This window comes from Hipposideros armiger, unplaced genomic scaffold, assembly GCF_001890085.2.
Source record: "Hipposideros armiger isolate ML-2016 unplaced genomic scaffold, ASM189008v1 scaffold_246, whole genome shotgun sequence".
NCBI lineage: Eukaryota > Metazoa > Chordata > Mammalia > Chiroptera > Hipposideridae > Hipposideros > Hipposideros armiger.
Window position 1 is genome coordinate 1,915,221 of NW_017731596.1, and position 5,911 is coordinate 1,921,131.

Sequence of the window (5,911 nt, forward strand, 5' to 3'; positions counted from 1 at the left end):
ATTTCTCTTTTCTCACTCAGGTTAATCTCGTTCAGAATCTTGTTGTGACAAGTGAATTTTTTTATTGGAACCTAGACATTAGAGGTCTAATGTTCAAAACTAAATCTTATTTAAATCTTGTATTATAGCAGGCCTCCTCTGACACCACTCTGGTGAGGGAGGGAGGCACCGTCTCATTACTGCCTCATGTGATGTCAGCCTCCATTGATACCAGGGTGGGGACATTGACATCCTCATTAGCGCTGGGCCGGAATGAGAGTTCAGGCTCCCCAGCGGGCCTCCAGCTATAGGACCCTGGTTGGAACGAGAGGAGCACCTCATCAATGCTTCCCATGTGGTCTGCACTACACTTTGGGGGAGCAGCATTGTTACTGCTGAGTGGTAGTGGAAGTCCTGGTCCTATGCTAACATTCTTCTAACACTACCCCAGTGGGGATGGGGAGCGCTGCTTCCTTACTGCTGAATCTGGAGAGAAGTCCAGGCTCTCACCAGTACCCCTCAGCAAAGAGAGAAATCTGGCCTCCCCACCCTGCCTTCTCTGACACCCCCTGGGCAGGAGGCTTGGGATACTTTGTTATCATCTGACGAGGGTGGGAGTCTAGGCTCCCTATTCATCATCTGCTCATGGGGTAGGATTACAGTTTTCCCTGGGTGCTTTGTTGGAGTAGAGTGGTTCTGGTCTAGAAGATTTCTGACTTTCTAGGCTGCCTCTTTCCTGGTTAGTTAGCCAGAGAGGGCTGACTTTTCTTGGGGCATTTTTGTCTTTACCCATTGACATTTCCAAGTTGCCAATTTCTCCAGTATCCAGTCTGAGATATAAGAAGAAACAAATATTTAGGAAATTCACTACCATGCTATTCCTCAGGCCCCAAGCTCTCTGGCCAGTTTGTCTTCTCGCCACTTTTCATGTTTGCTTTATATATAATGTCCAGGGATTTTTAGTAGTATTAGTGGGAGGAATAGGGAAAAGTATATCTAGTCCATCTTCCCAGAAACTCAAATCAGGAAATTAATTATAAATAAAGACAGAAGGGACAAAAGAACAACAGAAAAAGGAGATTAGAATGGCCTTTCCTTGTTTTCCTTTCTACTCAGAGATCTATGCTGCCGGGAATCAGTTGTGAGGTGCCTAATGAAGGGGTGACTTTCTCTTCTCTCCCTCCTCTGCCCAAACAGAAGTTCAAGCTGACAACACGTGGCAAAAGCACACGAAAATGATATGATTTCTATCAACAAATGTTCCTCATTCTCCAGCCCAGTAAATGTCACATTTGGTTATGAAACTGAATTTTGCAAAATAACATTTTTTAAAATATTCCTCCAACTTAGCATCTTTTATAACTATTGACACAGACGAGAGGTTGAAGAATCACAGCTCCTTGTCTCCTGCACCCTTTCTTCCGTGCATTAGTAACAGGCTGATTCCTGGGTGATTGCAGTAACTGGGGCTCTCCGTTGCCCTTCCAGCTCCCCTGTGACCCAGTTTAGCAGGGATGGTGTTCTGTTTTGAGAACAAGCATTCGCACCACTTCCCTGGACGCTGACAGAGCCTGAGAGTGGCTGGCTTGGGAAGGAACTGTTACTGTGCTCCACGGGGTTCCCCATCTGATTGAGGAATTTCCAGGTGGATTATCCAATATTGGGCAACTTAGTGTTTTGGGGGGTTTGTTTTGTTTTGTTTTAAAGATTTTTATTGGGGAATTGGGGGATGGGAACAGTGCTGGGGAATTGGGGGAAGGGGAACAGACAAGTTGCTATCGTTTTGGTCTTCAGTCTAGTTGTGGAGGACGTTGCTTCACTGGCCCAAGTTGACACCATCATTGTGCTCTTCCCGGGCGAGGCACATCGGTCGCCGGCTTCTGGACGTATGCTGTCGCCGGCGACTCACAGCAGCCCAGCTCCAGATTGAGCTGTTGTTCAGCATCTTAGCTGTAGAGGGCAGTGTCACTGGCCCTCATATGTGTGATCCAAACCGGGGCCCTCTGGCATCCCAAGCCAGCTCTTAACCATCGCTCCACTTGGCCGGCCCTGGGCAACTTAGTGTTAAATGTTAGTATTGGATTAATCTCCTCTCAAAAGAAAGAAAAAGAAAAAACTGGATCATGGCCCTCCCAAAGGGGGTGCATTATCATAGCCTCACAAAGCTGAGCAATGAATGAACAAACGAGTGAATCCCTTGCTCTTCACTACAACCCAGCCAGTTCTTGAGGGAGTACACAACAATTTGTCTCACACAGCACAGCATGACCCTAGGAAAGGGAGCTGGCTCCAGTGGAAACTATAGGTAGAAGTTAAAAGCCAAGAAAGTTTTTAGTGTTGAGCAGTTGCTTTCTCTGGGGAACCAAGTGCCTCTACAGTGCCATTGCACAAGGCTCCCAAAAATATCAGACAAACATAAGGCATTGTAGTGACCAAATCAATCTCACCACTGGACTTGAGAGACTCCTTAAAACAGGGTCAACCTGCCGGGTCAGGTGACTTTTTTCTAAATATGCCTTATATGTCAAAGTAACTAACCAGTTACTAGTTATTTTGCCAGTCTGTCCCCATCACCATTCCCACTTTACCTCCACCGCTACCCCCACCACCTACCTCTGATTAAATTCTAAAAAAAACCTCCATATAAATAAAAACAAAAAGAATTGGGGTTTTTTTTCCCCCTTAAATTATGACCACATCCCTGAAACAATTTTAAAGGATTTTTACAGGTCATTTCATTGCACGACTCCCTGGAGCAGAAATCCTTCTGGAACATTCTGGACAAATGCTCAGTCAGAAGCCCATGTCAGAAAACGTAATACTGCTCCAAGAAACCCTATTCATTCTACTCATTCTTCAGCTTTGTTTGGGGATTTTGTTTCTTCTTCTTTGGAAACACAGGGATTAATTATTTTTTAGTTTTCCATTTGTTCCTGAAGTTGTCATGACAATTGCCTCTGGCTTGCTCTGTAACTTTGGAAGTTACAACTCCAGGAATGAGAAGTCCTAAGACAAGAGTATGCACAGAGGCTGGGGGGTGCAGAGAAAATGATCACGAGGAAAAGGGTACCCAGGGACCATGTCAAACAAGAAATCAAATCTGAACAGAGTCCTAGGAGACAAGTAGGAGTTAACTTTATAGGCAAATAAAGCAAGAAAAGGGATGAACCAAGGCAATGTGTTCAGGTACCAAAAGGGGCTCATTTGGCTGGGCCACAGTTTAGAGCCGAGGAGTGATGGGAAATGGTCCTGGGAGGCAGGTGAAAACCAGGTCTTGAAGGGGAGAGTCCTGATGTTCTGTGGAATGGGGCAGAGCTGGGAGTGCAGAGCAGCTACTGGAGGACTCAGTATGCCCAGAGCTTGGATGGTGGGCAACTTGGGAAAAAAAAAAGTTAGGGGGGAGAAAGGAAACAATATGGCATCTGCTCCCTGTCTTCTTGTGAACAGAGAGCGTTTAGCAAGGCTTGTGCCTCAGATGAAGGCAGGTGGGAGAGGCATCAAACACTGTAAGGTTTAGGATTCCTGGGATAGCCCTGGAGGCAAGACAAGAGCCTCTGAGAGCTGCTGGCCCGGAAGAGAGGCGATAGGCTGTGTGAAAGAGACCAAAAGGAGAGTGCTTCCGAGATTCAGCCCTTTACAGCGGAGTCCTAGGAAGCCGGGGCAAGCCTAGCACAGATGCATCCTGGGAGCAGGAGTGCCCGCCTGGGGAAAGGTCTGCTGATGGTTGGCAGCAGCATAAAGGGCTCTGAGTGCTTCAGCCGCCCAGACACCTTCCATGTCTCTCTGCAGTCTAGCTCAGTATTTCCTTTAAAAAAAAACTTCTTGATGTAACTTTGGTGATAATGCTTGTCCTATATTTTATGATATTTCTAGGAGCTCTAGGAAAGAAGGAATGACTCATTCATCAATATTCTGAGAAACCAGCCACCCTGGGCATTCAGGAAGCGTTGCCTGGATATCGATGCTGGAGTCTAGACTGTGGCCACGGGGTTGCACACGCAGAGGCGGAGTTGTGAGACACTCTGCCATATGGCCCAGAAGTTTTCTCTTAGCCACACAACCAGTTCCTCTTGGCAAGAGAAGTTCATGTGCTCAAGGAAGCACCCAGGGCCATGCTCCAAACCTTTCTTCCCACCTGAGACTCACCCTGAAACACAGGTGAACTGAGGTGATGTCAGCACAAGCAGAGCCTTGACTCTGAATTAATTTCTTTTTGTAAGACGTCCTAATGCCTCAATGTGTTAGAACCCTCCCTGTCTGGTCAACATGACCACAACAATGGCATCGCAGGGAACCCAGCAGGGTGACACATACATAGGGACCTTAGGAGCGGTGTCTGGGTGAGGCAGGGGCTCCCAGCCTTTGACAAAGGAGGTTCTATCACCAAGAGCACCCTGCATGGCCTGCCCAGTAAGAATTTTATCTTCTTCAATCACGCCCCTTCAGATTTTTTTTTTTAACCCCAAATCATGAAAACTTTAAATCACCTTAGGAGCCTTTTACTGAGTAAATCAGGATAAAAACTAACTCTCCTATGTAAGCTTGTTCCACATTCTGATGCACGGGTTCTTAATTCTTCAAGCCGCCATGACCCTTAGCCTCCAGGAGGCAGTGCGCTCTCCGGGTTTCTCCAAGGTGCTTGCACAGGCTCAGGCCTTGGTCCCCTTTCCCCTCCCACAGCTTCTAACATTCCCCCAACTCCAGCTCCAGTCTTCCCCCTGAGAGACTCAGCCTGGTGCCATGCCCCCCCACACACAGTTTACACCCTAACTTTTTAAGCTGGTCCCCTGCTACTCTTCTTACACTTGGCCTCAGTTCACCTGCCACCTGCTGTTCCTCAGACCAAGGTTCCCCACCTCTGCTCATCCTGTTCTCCCTCTGGAGTATTCTGCCTTGCTCCTCCCCTCCCCCATCACTCTTCCTGCCATCTTGACAGGCTGACGTTCTTCCTTTGTGAAACCTGCTGTGGTTTCATGAGTTAGAACTTCCGTGAGTTTGACACCCAACTCTACTCCTTACCAGCTATGCCACATGGAGCAATTTGCTCCATCTCTCCATGTCTCAATTTCTCCATCTGCAAAGTGGGGATGGTGGTACCTGTTTAATAGGGTTGTTGTGAGAATTAAATGAGCTTGTCCAGTAATGCACATCACATAGTACCAGGCTATAACAAATGTGGAATAAATATTAGGGATTACTGTTTTTATATGTCCCAAACCATACTTGAATGCTGACCACTTATTTCCATTAGTTTTACTTAGGAAAAAAATGCTAATTTGTGGCCCTTAAATCCTTCTGCCTGCAGCAACTCAAGGCAATATATGTGGTACCATATTACAAGAACATTTATTTGATTGGCTAGCTGAGAATGTGACATTTTCTTTTTAAATCAGTCCTCAGGTGACCTGTTATGGTATCGTGTCAGGGAAGAGGAAGTGGGCCACAGCTGGCACATTTGTAGAGAACCCTAAGAACAAAGTGGCAGATTTGAGGGCCCGTTTTAACCTGGAGGTGAGGTCCAATTGAAGATACCAGTTCATAAAATAGCATTATGATTTTCTACTTTATATAAATGTTTCTTTAAATGGTTGTAACTTGAAAAAAATCACAGTTTTTCTGATGAATATAAGCACACATTTTAGAGAGATAAAAATATCTGAGATGGAAATATGACTGGTTTGAAATACATCAACTATGACGAGTTTCCCTTTATCCTTAAAGGACTACTTCTGGAGAGCAGAAAGTAAGGCATCGCTACCACCAAACACGCAGACCTCGCTCAGGTCCACCAGCTCGTGCCCTCCGTGAGTGAGGGAGTCCGGCTGAAAAGCACCGCCCCCACCCTCTGGAGCAGCTTGGCGTTCATGAGTCTTTCTCCCTCTCCTTCTCCCTCTCCCTCTCCCTCTCCCTCTCCCTCTCCCTCCCTCACAGT

At 46.5% G+C, this 5,911-nt stretch overlaps 1 protein-coding gene across 3 annotated transcripts in view; it reads left to right on the plus strand.

Moving 5' to 3' along the window:
* KCNJ6 (potassium inwardly rectifying channel subfamily J member 6) overlaps window positions 1-5,911 on the plus strand; it is a 259,728-nt gene that overhangs the window by 70,393 nt on the left and 183,424 nt on the right. Inside the window, exon 1 of one of the 3 annotated variants that reach the window (XM_019655779.1) lies at window positions 5,433-5,490. The exons of the other annotated variants lie outside the window; for them this stretch is intronic. The gene's annotated coding sequence lies outside the window, so the exon portion shown is untranslated. Of the gene's footprint in view, window positions 1-5,432; window positions 5,491-5,911 lie in introns of those variants that run through there. 3 annotated transcript variants of the gene reach the window in all.